Source organism: Prunus avium, chromosome 7, assembly GCF_965620075.1.
Source record: "Prunus avium chromosome 7, drPruAviu1.hap1.1, whole genome shotgun sequence".
Lineage (NCBI taxonomy): Eukaryota > Viridiplantae > Streptophyta > Magnoliopsida > Rosales > Rosaceae > Prunus > Prunus avium.
Window position 1 is genome coordinate 19,688,314 of NC_142290.1, and position 14,166 is coordinate 19,702,479.

The 14,166-nt window shown below is 36.6% G+C and overlaps 1 long non-coding RNA gene across 3 annotated transcripts; it reads right to left on the reverse strand.

Moving 5' to 3' along the window:
* Positions 1-1,496: 1,496 nt before the first annotated feature.
* LOC110762439 (uncharacterized) lies at positions 1,497-3,908 on the reverse strand. Of its 3 annotated transcripts, XR_015825861.1 has the most exons (4): positions 3,594-3,907; positions 2,412-3,495; positions 2,071-2,143; positions 1,497-1,756 (listed from the first exon to the last, which is right to left on the reverse strand). It is a non-coding gene; the product is annotated as an uncharacterized LOC110762439 (long non-coding RNA). The 3 variants fall into 3 exon arrangements; XR_015825860.1 differs by having other exon boundaries at positions 2,071-3,504; positions 3,594-3,908; XR_015825859.1 differs by having other exon boundaries at positions 2,071-3,495.
* Positions 3,909-14,166: the final 10,258 nt, after the last annotated feature.

Here is a 14,166-nt window from a genome sequence, read left to right on the forward strand (position 1 = left end):
TCACGGACTGAGACACGAGGAGTTGACGGATAATGATAGACACACCCAGGTGGAAGAGGAATGTTTGTTTTACAACGCTTTAAACTGGTGTGAAGACTTATGCAAACGTATGAATGGATATATTAAAATAAATTAACATGTTCGGTTTCTGTACAAGTATAACAAGTGCAATGTTTAAAGGCAAAGAATTACGTGTGGCTTGATCCCTGGTTAAGGGTACGTAGGCAACCTAGAATTCTAGGTGCAACAGCGAGGATAATTGATTGAAAGTAGTACAGTTAAGTTATTTGAAATCTAATACTATTTTGAGAATGTTCTAAGAATCAGAATTGAGTTTGTTAACAGAATGATTTTTTTAAATTGTTGAGGCCTAAGGCCAGAATGTTTTGATGCTTAATTTTCTTGAACATAATTTTATGTATGCTGGTAGTTGGGTTATATATCTATATATATAAGCTCGTTTTACAAGTGGAAATTTTGGGAAAAGTTCAATTTACAAGGGGGACTCTGTTGAATTTTCGGCAGAAGTCGTACTTGAATTTCCTTGGATTTTGTTTGGAAGGGCAAGTTAGTCAATTGTGTCTGGCACCAGCCAGGTGTCGGACAGGCACAGGGTTCGACTTGGATTCTAAAGTGGAATTTGGGTCGGGTCCTGTCACAGTCTCCTTAGCTGGCCTCACAATTAACAACACCCAATGACCCCTACAAATAATGATCCATATAGGTTAAATAGTACAAAGAAAAATATTAAAAGGAAAATACATTAAATAGTTAAGGGGACTAACCCTGACGACGGTTGTTCAGGCGGTCTGACAGTTGTTTTGTTCAGTAAGATAGTCCAGATTGAGCGCTGACTTGTCCAGGGTCGACGAGGGCAACAAGGTTTACCATATTTGCCCTTTTAAAATAGTCAAATATGTACCTAAATATATGAAATTCAATTAAATGAGATTTTAATTTAAAAGAAAGATAAATCACTACTACAAAAATTGAAATAGACGACGGGGAAACACCGTCGTCTTTTTCTTTTTCAAACCGTCGTTAAGTCGACCGTCATCTTTTTAAATGGCAAACTACGACGGTAATTAACCATCGTCTTTACATATAATATACGACGGTTTTTTCAAAGAACCGTCGTCTATTAGTTGTAAAGACGACGGTTCTTTGAAAAAACAAGTCTATTATATGTAAAGACGACGATTCTTTTAAAAACCGTCGTGTATTAACTAAAAAGGCGACGGTTTTAAAAAAAATCGTCATCTATTATCCCTAAAGATGACTGTTTGTTAAAATACAGTCGTCTATCAACTATAAAGATGACGGTTTCGTTGAAACTATCGTCATGTATTAACTGCAAAACTGACGTAGTGATTTTACATTTTAGCTTCTTTTTTTTCCACTTCCAATGGTTCTCTACAACGATTTTAACAAAAAAACCATAATGCTTTGTGAACAATAAATTCATGTCCAAATATGCTATTACCCACTCATACATATGTACTCAAATTGTTTCTTTCTTAAAACTTGAAGATTCAATAGTAATTTCATAATTCACCAATATACCCAAATCGTTTCTTTCAAAAATTTAATAGCAATTACATAGCAGTTCTATATCCAACAGACATGAGCACAAGCTCCTAAAGCATATTTGGCATGCTTAACAGGTTCTCCTTTGATCCACCAGTTCACAGAAATCTCGATCATTCGAATTATGAACCATTTGCATAGGTAAACTACCTCAACATCAAAGCACCACCTGCAGAAAATCAACATCTGTTCATTCTTCCCGTAAGAGAATCTATAATATCAGGGAAGCACAGAAAAACATAATTTAATTTTTGTCATCATTCCAAGCCGCTTTGCCAACAGAAAAATTATTTTCTCCTAAACATCAAATTGACATACATATCAGATTCTCAACAACAAAAGGATAACAGAGAAGCAGTAAAAAGATGCATATATTCTAGTTACAAAGCAACAAAGGTCAGCATAAACTATTGCAAATTGCTATTTGAAGTGCAGTTGCTTGTTCAAACAGAATGCTATCTATACAATCTAAAGTGGAATTACCTGTTCAAACGGATGTTAGTGAAAAGCTTTCTTGCAGCAGCCCTAGTGAACATCTTAAAACCACACTGCGATGCTGAAGAATACCATGTCATGATAACAGTTAAGTGCCTTCACTTAAGATTTGGTACACTATGCAGAAAATTGCAAAACATATATTGATAGAATTGGATCATGAACAAATTATCCCAAGACCTTCATTTTATATTTATAAAACGCAAATCACCCATTAAACTTATCACAACACGTCAAAGAGAAAGAGGAACTCTAATTTCAGGTAAAATACAGCCGCACAAATTAAGAAAAAATAAAAAGTAAAATAAATGATTCTTAGCACGCAATACCTGAATATTTGGCAAACAAATGCAACCCTTAGCACCACAAAGTCAAGAAAGGAAAGTACCAGTGTTAGTGTAAAAAAAGAGAGGGGAGGGGGGGAAATGAAGTCACCTCAAAAAGTGCAATAATCTCAGCAATGATAGTAATCTCAGCAATATGGTTCACTTATCTTATCCATTTCTAACACGCTAGACATGATTATCAACATTGGTACAATACAATCATTTTTAATTTGCAGCGGAAAATCAGAAAAGGAAAAATCTCAGACAAGAAAGCTAATAATCCATTATTGTGTTGCACAGATATGTTACAAGATATGCAAAACAATACGAGTATAAAAGATTAGCATATACAGGGATAAGACAATAAAGAAATATATAGTTAAATATTAATTGTTTATTTTTTCTTTAACATTTGAAACTAGCACTCAGATCTCGCTTTTATAGAAACAATTCCAAACAACCCATTTTTTTCCAAAAAACTCACCCCTTTGTTTTTGGAAAAGAAAATACAAAATAACCCCTCATGTATCCCTTGCATATCCATCATGTATCCATGTAGTCAACTAAATACGAATTCTGAGTATCTTATGCATTTTGAGACATACCGTGGATCAAGAAAGAGAACCAAAAACAAAAAAACTGAGAGAGAGAGAGAGAGAGAGAGAGAGAGAGAGAGAGAGAGAGAGAGAGAGAGAGAGAGAGAGAGATCAACTGAGATTAAAATATACATGATATAGCTGCAGTATTAGCAAGACTCAACTAAGATTATCTAAACCCCACCTTAAAATTAGCGAACCACAGACCATCTTCATCTCTGTTTGAGAAATTAAAGCCTGAGACTGAGAAAGGGGACTGACCAGAGTTCTTACGAAAGAAATGCACTCCAGAAAATAAAAATCTATATGAATAGACAACTAACATAATCCAAACAGAGCAACAACTCATAATCAAATTGAAACAATATAATAGGTAAATCATAAAGAACATAAAAAAGAAAAGAAATTTCAGACCAACTGTTGCAGAGGCCTTCGCGGCTTTGGAGGTTTTGTTGCAGAAGGAGCAAGCTTAGGGTTTCGATGGGTTTGATCTGAAAGAGCTGGAGATCGATGAGAGAGTACAAGTAAAAGGATACTAGGGATTTGAAATAGCAAAAGCCCCAAATCTCTTATTGAAACTCTCACTTACCACGACGGCCCGACGAGATGGCGAGCTTAGAAACCTTGAGTAAAGTCGAAGTGGAGAGCAGACGACGTTATCGATCACGACCTGCAAAGCAAAAGAAGTGAATGGTCAAGAGAGAGACGCATAGCAGAAAGAGAAAGACAGATGAAGAGAGAGATCTGTGACGACGAGGGAGGAAGAGAGATGAGGAAAATTCAGAGTTCGTTCAAGAGAGTTGAGAGAGCACTGCGAGAAGTAGAGGAGGGAATGTTTTCGAGTTGGGAGGAAATCTGAAAATTAGGTTGAGAGCGAACTCACTTAAGGAGCCTAGCGTGTTTTAAAAGACGACCTTTGTAATTTACAAACGTCGTCTTATAAAACACAACTCTATTTTAGTGGTGTCTAAAATGGTATATCACGACGCTTTTGTAAAACCGTCATCTTTTAAAATACAACGACGGTTTTAAACTACATGGTCGTCTATTTTGTGTCGTGGTTTTACAATTTTGTAGTAGTGAATGTAAAACAAAATATAGGATTTCTAGAATTACCTCATGTATACTGCAATCACTGTGGCTCCAATCTCAACCATGGAAGCAAACTGTAAAATATCTTCACACAAGATGAAGGTATCATGATCAGTGCCAAACACTTCCTTTGGCATGTGAACTCTCACAGTCTTGTTAGCAGGCTGCAACTTGGTCTGGACAAATTGGCATAGGGCTAACAGAGGAGGTGGCATGTCTAGCTTTGAGAGATCCTGTTACAAGAAATATAAGTTAGTTTGTATATCAAGTAAAATAAACGACTCTGACTAAACAAACCAAACCAACGTGGTATATAATATAAACGACGGTTTCTAGAATATACTGACAAAGTAAAGGTTATAGACGACGGTAAATACATAACCGTCGTTGTGTAAATGTTCTAACGTCGCTACACTATAGAAATGTCGTCTAATTAAAATGCACTGAATGCTTTAATGAAATAAACGACGGTTTATAAAAGAATGAGATGACGGCAAAAAAAGACCGTCATTATTTTCAAGGTATAAATAAAATGCAAAACAAGTAAAAGCGTCGTGGTATTTCACTCACAACGACGGTTATTGGAAGAAACAAACGTATTATGGTTTTCATACGTCAGTAAAGATATACCGTCATTGTTTAGGAATTGTAACGTCAGATATTTAAAAGAGTGACGTCTATTTAAAATTTAAAAAGTAGAAAAAGAAAATATCAGAGATTTTACCATTTCATCTTGCTGTTTTTCAGCAGTATCAGCATCAAGCTTTGGATCTTCTCCCCCCAAATGTTTTTCAGCATTTGGGCTTTGTTCTTGAGGCTGTACAGGAATTGGGGTAAATGGTGTTTTGAGCATGTTGGGATCAAAATTAGGAACTAGTTGACGGAATTGTGCCAACATAATTTCCCTCTCTGCTCTGACTGCTTCCAAAACACTTTCCCTTGACCTAGCCTCCATCCTCAATGTCTCTTCTCTGACTGCCTCCATAAGACTTTCCTTCAATTTGTCAGCAAATTTTACTCTCTGCTGTAAAATAGATAAATCAACCGACGTAATATTTCAGTGACAACGACAGTTTTTTTTATAAAATTGACGTAGTATTGATTTCACACCTCAGTAATAAATTACCGTCATTCTGAAACAATTCCAACGTCGGTAGAAAAAACCCGTCGTATATTCAAAAGTTATAAACAGATAAATATACCATAAATCAAAAACCTGTACCGTCGTAGTATTTCAATTAAGACGATGAACTGTTGAAACAACTGACGTAGTACATAATTTCAAACGGCAGCATAAAATTACCGTCGTTGTATATGCATTCTAACGTCTATATGAGATAAAACCTTCGTAAATTTTAATGCATAAGTGAAAAAACTTAATAGAAATATGCATTCTTTTCCAGAAATTGTGCACCACAAATTTCAGAGAAATAGATAGAGAAAGGGAGAGTGCGTGCGTGAGTAAATGAAGGTAGTTCTAAAACTTTAAAAAAAGATGGCCGTCTCAGGCAAAAACCGACGTTCTATTATCTTTGAAATGGTGGTAAATAAAAATCGTTGTGGTGTTTAAGTTATAACGATGGTTCTTTAAACATGCGACATCTACACGAAAATTAAACACTCTATTTTTCAAATTTAGAACAGAGTTAGTGATACTTACAATTAATTTTGCCTTCTCTGCAACCTTTAGATCAGGGATGTTTCCCTTTTTATCTTCTCTTGCTTTCTTCCATGGCAGAGATCGATCGATTTCAACACCGAGTATGGTTTCTTCCAATTGGTCCTCCAAACCAACATACCCTTTTCTAGACAACCTATGGTTGTACACGCATTTTTCCCTTCTATGTTTCTGCCCAGAATGCATAGCCTCAAAATCTGGGGATAACCTTGAAGCTACAAAGGCACCCCATTGCGATTTCTCTATGAACTTATAAAGCTGAAGGGGTTCTTTTAACTTCTCCTTGTCATTTATGAATGGAAGGATAAACTCCCTAGTTATGGTATACTTGAAATCCTTCCATTTTTTGGCGGTAGACGACAGCCTTGCCATGTGGTCTCCCCCTTTTATTGAACTCAACCACAGGCTTAATCTTCTAAATTTTCCTCTTCACAACACGGCTCATTGTGTTGATACCGCGAGTCGATTTTGACTCCTCAACAAATGTGGCTGAGCTCGGGTCTTTCTCAGAGGTTGAAGAAAATCTCATCCACTTCGCGGGTTTGCTTTGAACTGATTTGGCTTCATCCATTTGAGCCTCCTTGCTTTGAACTGAAATTGTAACAAGGTCCTTGCTAGGACCTTTTGACACTTGAGCCTCCTTGCTTTGAGATTTCGAAACCATTTTTAATTAACCTGCAAGAAAAATAACGACGGTTAATTGAACAAATTGACGTAATAATAAATAAAAGACGTTGGAAAAAAGACGGCCGTGATTTTAAATTTAGGACGACGGTTGTAAAACAACACTGTCGTCGTACAAAAAATACCACGACGGTACCAAGAAAACACCATCGTCTTGTGAAACAGTTCTCTCCCACCATGGTATGACAATAGGACGATGGTTTTATCTCGTTCATGTCGTATTAATTGATACACCATGAGACAACGGTTTTATCTTGTTTCCGATGTATTAATTGCCACACCATGACGGTTAACCACCGTCGTGCAGTTTGTATTAGGTCGGATTTAACTACCATCGTGGTGTGTCAATTCTAACGTTGCAAACAAGAGAGAACTGTCGTCTTCAGGCATCGTGAGAGTAATGGACCAATGAATTTAATCAAATCAGTGAAAGATTTCGTCATTTTGATGGAGTCTTGTTTCCTGATTCATTCTTTCAAAACCCTCTTCAAATGAAATTGAAAAAATGAAAAGAGATTGAGAAAAAACCTTTGGCGTTCAAAGAAAGTTTCCTTCTGACATCAACTTTGGAGATTTGGGGACGAAGACGATGACGAGATTCAGACAATGATGATTACGAAGCTGCTTTTGGGAACTGAGAGGGAAACTGAGATATTTTATCGGTGAGAGAGAATGTAGAACTTTAGGTTAGGCGACGAACAAGTTTATATATTTTTCTCAAAGTTCAATAACACGACGGTTTTATTAAAACCCCCCCTAGTATGTGGTTATAACGACGGACAATAAGTAGGAACCGACGTGGTTATTAATAAAGCCAAACGACTTTTGGAATTATGAAACCGACATGGTTATTTAAGTTTTACATGACAGAAGTTTACTTTTGATGCCCATATATTATATGTTATGACAGCGCTTGTTTATCTAAACCGTCGTATTTCGAAAGTCAACGACCATTAGTTTTAGGAAAACGACGTGGTTCTCTGGGAAGTACACGACACAAGTTTACTTTGGAAGAAGTGGTATTACATGTTACCACGTCGTCATTTTATGTATAACCGACGTTGTTGGTTTTAAAAGTCGTTGGCCGTAGTTTACGAAAATGACGTGGTTATTTATATTTATACGACTCCAATTATTACCAACCGACGTCTATTATTGAAGATAATGACGTGTAATAGAACCGACGTGGATATTGAAGATAATTTGTATAAATATGATTTTTTCACACATTCTTTAACTTTTAGTTTTCAATTAGGGTTCCAACTTCTTCTCACCTCTTTGGAGGCAATAGTGTATCCATTTGAAGAGTCACTTTAGCTTCTTATACATTTCAAATTTCAAATGGATAGAAGCTAAAGTGTCCACTATAAACAATTTCAATGACTCCTTCCGACGTCACTTTGGTGGTTCGATTATGATCAGGATTCAAAGATCTCACTGGTAAGATTTCATACCTCTTGGGATCTCATTTTAATTTTCATGTGACGACGGTTTTCTATATAAACCATCTTGATTTTTCTTGGAAGCAATAAAAATAAGAGATAAGTGATAGTGTTCTCACTGGTAAGACTTCTGCAAAACCAAGCCCATGCAGTCTATGCAGAAATGCAAGAGGGCCCTTAATCTCAGTTTCCTTTATTTCCTTATTTCCTTGTTTAATTGTTTAATTTTGATCTAGTTGATTTTTCTTTTCTCTTTACTGAAGGTTTGAAATGTCTTACAGTACTTCAGAAGATATTAAGAAAGATATTAGCAAATGTTGGAGCGTAGGCTACCAAAATAAAAACAAAAATTAATCTGAAAAAGCAATAAAAATTAAGACGGCGGTTTACAGAGAAGGCAGACGTATAAATCGAATAAATATGACGGTAATTTGAACTTCAGGACGTGGTAAATAAATATTATACGTCACTAATTGAACAAACCGACGTGGTTATGACTAAATATTATACGTCGTATAAGAAATAGACGTCGGCAAATTACGACGTGGGAATCTTATTTTAACGTCCCTATAACTAAAAAACCGAGGTGGTTATTGAATAAATAACCACTGTGGTTTTGTACAATTAGACGGCGGTATTTATATAAGGACCGCCGTGGTTTTTGAAGATTTATTGTATAAATTTGACGCTTTCTTTCAATTTCAGTTTTCATTTAGGGTTCCAACTTCTTCTAGAGGCTCGTCTTTCTCTCTCACAAACACACATACATCATCGCTCTCTCTCACCTCTCTGGGGGGCAATAATTTGAATGTTAATGATGTATGTGTTTTGGTGTGTCTCAAAGACACCAAAACGCACACATCATTAACTTTCAAAACATTGTCTTTCTCAAAGTTCTGGTTCCGTTTTGGATTTTGTGTATTTAAAATATTGTCTTTCTCACTTTGGTGGTTCAATTATGATCAGGATCCAAAGATCTCAATGGTAAGGTTTCATATCTCTTGGGATCTCATTTTAATTTTCATGTGATGACGGTTTTCTATATAAACCGTCGTGATTTTTCTCAGTTCTTGTCATTTAGTTGATCTACCGTCGTAGGCTACCAAAATTAAAATAAATAAATAAATCTTAAAAAGCAATAAAAATTAAGACGGCAGTTTACAGAGAAGGCAGACGTATAAATCGAATAAACACGAAGGTAATTTTAACGCCAGGACATGGTAAATAAATATTAGACGTCACTAATTGAAAAAACCGACGTGGTTATTACGTCTTGATATATAATAAATACGACGTGGATATTCTAATTTAGACATCGTTATCTACTCTTCTGCTGTCGTGGTTCTCTACTACTCTATACAACAGTAGTGTTGTAGGTGCCGTCGTAGTACACTCTCAAATTATAAGTCGATAAATTTATCTTTCGCGTCATGGTACATTGATTTAACACGGCGTTGTTTTGTAATATACCGACGTGGACTAAGAATAGTTGGTCGTGTTTATGTAGGAGTTAACATGGCGGCTTTTTTGTGTAACCGTCGTCTTTACTTTCTACGTCGGTGGCTTCATAACTGCTATCGTTGTTTTTGGGTCAAAATTTAACTCTAAAGAAAACCTTTTTAATAAGACGACGCTTTTTTATTTGGGTGCATCGTTTAAAAAAAATATTCAAGCGGACCTCCATTTTTCAGGTGTTTAAGTTACTTATCCATGACAGTTTTCTGTTACCGTCGTCTTTCTAAACACAACGACGGTATTTTGTTCTGGTCGTCTTTTTCACTTTTTGTAGTAGTGTCTTTCTCTCCTCCTTGTGTGCAACCTCTAATATTACACAGGGTTGTTATCTAGTGTTTTCTACAATAATAGATTGACCTATTTATACTTACAGAATGTCGGTTCCTACTAGTGCTGAGAATTGGCAACAATTATGGATAAGTTTAAACAAAAAGGATAACTTGTCTACTTATTCTCCAAGGAAGAATATCTACTCTATTTAACGTTTTAATAATTGCATATGGGTGCAGGTGTCAATAAAATGAAAACTAATTTGCCACCTTATGCTTAACTGATGCCAGCTAGTAGTAAAAAGCTACTCCAACTTTACTTGCTACTAAATCTGAATTCAAATACAATATAACTTATATGTATAAAGGATAGGTCGGCTACCAGTTTATGTACTTTTTACCCAAGTAAAGTGTATATACATATATATTATTATGGTCTTGTAAATAAGAAAGTTTTACCCATAGACACGTTGTGATTCCAATCCTATTCTAAATTCTTCATGGTGAGTTGACAAGGCTACTAGCATGCCTTGTTGACACCTAACTACCCATTCAAGAATTATTTTATTAATGAATATACAAATAGAATAAGACATATATAAGTAATACACATATATATAATAGAATAGGATATATGTAATAGAATTAGATAAATATTTATTACGTAAAACTATATATATAACAATTATTTTTGTTTAATCATCATTAAAGAAAAACGAGCTCTCACAATCGGAATTAGGGCTCTCTGTCCTCGTGTCACCCTCGAGCCACCCACCTACTGGTTTCACTGTCTGTGACTCTGGGTCCCTGCTGGTGTTTTCCTAAGCGTGCTCGTGTTGAGGTGATTCCTTGGATTTTTGCTCTGCTGTCTCTGCAACTTTAGTCAAGATCGAGCGGTCAGATCGCTCAAGATCGCACGACCGAATAGTCACATTTTATATAATCTTTGAATTATTGATTCGGAGCATCCGGAACTCCGATTCTCGATCCGTGAGTTCCTACATGATCCTAGAGGTTCGTAGATCAACATATTTGGAAATGGAGTCGATCCAACAGTCCGAACACATCGAACCAGGATCTAATATGTAAAAATCCGTTCAACCATCAAACGATAACCAAATTTAAATTCGAGCATACCGTCGTGTTCGGGACGACATGAGCATCATTTTAGGATCAAATGGGCCACCCGAACTTGGTCCACGCGCCAGCAGCGCGTGGGTGGCTTTAGAAAATTCCGATGAATGGAAAATTCTAAAAACACCCAAAAATGCCTATACCTACGTGATCAAGACAACTAGTGGAGCAACTTTTGTTCTTGGGCCACGACCAAAAAGTGGCCAGAACTTGCCGAAAATTTGAGCCGAAAACCGGCCAAAACTTTGATTCATAATTCAAGTTTCAAAACTTCAAAATCGATCCAAACGAACCTAACCATCAGCTAAGTCATGTTGAAAGGATGAGAATGCATACCTGGATTGACAAATTTGGTGGCCGGAATCGCCAGAATTGCCGGAAACGATGACATAAAGTTTTGAGAAATTCGGAACTTTATCGAGCCACCGCCGGCGAAGGAGTGGCTAGGCTTGTCGGAGAAGGGATGGGTTGGAAAGAGGAAGTCGAGACGATTCTAACGGAGTTGGTCTCGTGGCCAACGGCTGCCGGACGAAGGAGCTGTCGGCTAAAGAATGGCCGGCTGCTATGTTCGCAAGAGAGAGAGTGAGGTCGGGGAGAGAGAGAGAGAGAGAGAGAGAGAGAGAGAGAGAGAGAGAAGAAAAAAATCTGACTTCACATTATTTATGGTTATGCCACTACACTTCCGTTGATCGTAACTTCTTCATTATAACTCTGATTTGAGCCCACTACGTGTCTACGAACTCGTATCGCCGCGCTATACGCAAGTGTACAACTCAAATCCCCAAATTATTTCTCGAACAAAAGGTCAACTTTAAACCCATTAAAATATTCTCAGGGCAAAATCGTATTTTACTTGAATAATTTAATAATTTAATATTAATTTAGGATCGGGTTATCACAGGGTTTTCCTCATAGAGGTTTTAACGAGACTACTCTATACATGCTTTATCCTTGTAATACTCTGATTTTCTAATGATGTCCATCATCTTCTCAAAAAATGTGACTCATCCTCCTTTGGCCAATGATGTCACCACACCACTTGTTACTAGCATGCAAGGTGGCATGGCAATGATGATTTGATTAAAACGAATTCCAAGTTTCTACATGTGGAAAACAAGAATGGTGCCATCTTTCACCTAAAGGAATAATCTCATACTAGGCTTAAGATTTTATAACATTTAGGTCTTCATAATAAATATTAAATAAGTACAGACCATATTAATAAATAATTAATATGTTGTATGAATATTTCTTTAAAATAATAGTATATATATAGTTTTTTTAAATTAAAAAAAAAGTTCTCACATAAACATATTCTCAACGATGTTGTAATTGTCGAAAACCCCATAACCTTATTAATGTTGGCATAACTTGTGACTTTCCTTGCACACCAAGGATTCTCATATTAATTGTAATTGATTTCCTTTTATTCTTGATTTCCTACTGTAAATAGAATTATAAGTTATTACTTTCTTTGGCCTACAAGGCTTTCTTGTATTATAAATATGGCCTCCTACAAGGAGAAGAATACATAGAAAATTCCCACAAATAATATTCTCACATATTTTAGTATGGTATCATAGCGGCAATCTTGGGATTGCTGCTAAACCTTCTCCAAAAACTTGTCGACACCACCATGGGGGATCAAGATCTTATCATCGAGGTAACCCCATCGATTCCTCTACCACCCAGACCGCGAACCTAGAAAGATTTACAACCCAGATGACCCAGTTTTTGAAGATCTCTGACCAGACCTCGACCAAGAACCTAGAAGAATTGATGACCTAGATGACCCTGAACCTAGAAGATCCAAACCCAAATCTCGACCCAAAACCTAGAAAAATTGACGACACAGATGACCCATATTTTGAAGATCTTGATACCAACCCGTGACTCAGATCCATACACAGACCTCGAATTAGAATAAAACCCAAATCCTAACTTAGATCCTAACTCAGATTTCGACCCAGATACCAACCCAGACTCCGATTCAAACCCATATAACAACCTAGACTTAGATCCAGACCCAAACCCTAAATCAAACTCAAACACAGATCCCGACTGGACCCAAATACTAACCCAGACTTAGATAATCCATACCTCAATTCTGACTCAAACTATATCCTATGAATCTTCCGCTACGCAGGTTACAACTTCCCGAACTAAGACCCAGAGAAATAGAGGAGGTTGCACACATTGTGGCACCCACTCATGAGACTTGTTTCAAATTAAATGGCTACTCATAATGGCGGGATGAACTCAAAGCCCAAAAATGACGTGAAGATGAAAGAATTGGTTCTAGTTATGTATTCCATATTTTTTATAAGAGTGATTCCACGGGATGAATAATTGATTTCGGTGCAACTGATCATATGACATTTGATCCTTTTGATCCTAATGATTTTATGAATACCTCCCAACCTAGACGAACTAGTAATGCTAATTCCAATGGAGTTACTTATCCTGTGACAAGGGCTGACAATGTTGCTATCTCATCCTTTCTCTCAATATCTAATACTTTACTTGTTCCATCATTATCCAATAAGTTGATGTCAGTTGGTCAAGTTACTAAAAAATTGAATTGTTCTGTACTAATCTACTCGAGTTTTTGTTTGTTTCAAGATATTTACACTAAGGAGATTATTGATCATGGTACTAAGAGAAGGGCCTATATTATGTGGATGACTTCAATATAGGCATGGCTAATAGTGTGACACATCCTTCTAATAGCAAACAACAAAAAATTTGGTTGTTGCACCATCGATTGGGACATTCATCTTTTAGTTATATGAAGCATATTCTACCGGATTTATTCTCAGATTTCAAGGACTCCAACTTCAAATGTGACACATGCATTTTGACCAAGAGTCACCGTGTGTCCTATCCGTTAAGTACAAGTAAGAGTACTACTTCCTTTATGTTAATTCACTTTGATGTATGGGGACCCTCATCTATAACTGTTTGTTCTGGCTTTCGATGGTTTGTGACATTTGTGGATGATTATATGTGCATGACCTAGTTTTACTTTATGAAGAATAAAAAGGATATTCAAACTCAGTTCTCCGCCAAGATACAAATTCTACACTTTGACAATGGTGGCGAATATGGCGAATACCTGAGACGACATGTCCTTAGACACCGCAACATAATGGTGTTGTCAAACGAAAGAACAGACACCTCCTAGAAACAACCAGAGCAATTCTTATTGGAGCTCACGTCCCTCAAAGCCCAATGGCTTCAGGGCAAAATACTTGTTGAACCAGATGTCTTCAAGAGTTTTGGACTTTCTCACGCCGTTACAAGTGCTCACACAATAGGGACAACTGCCTTCTGTTTTGATGCTGACAC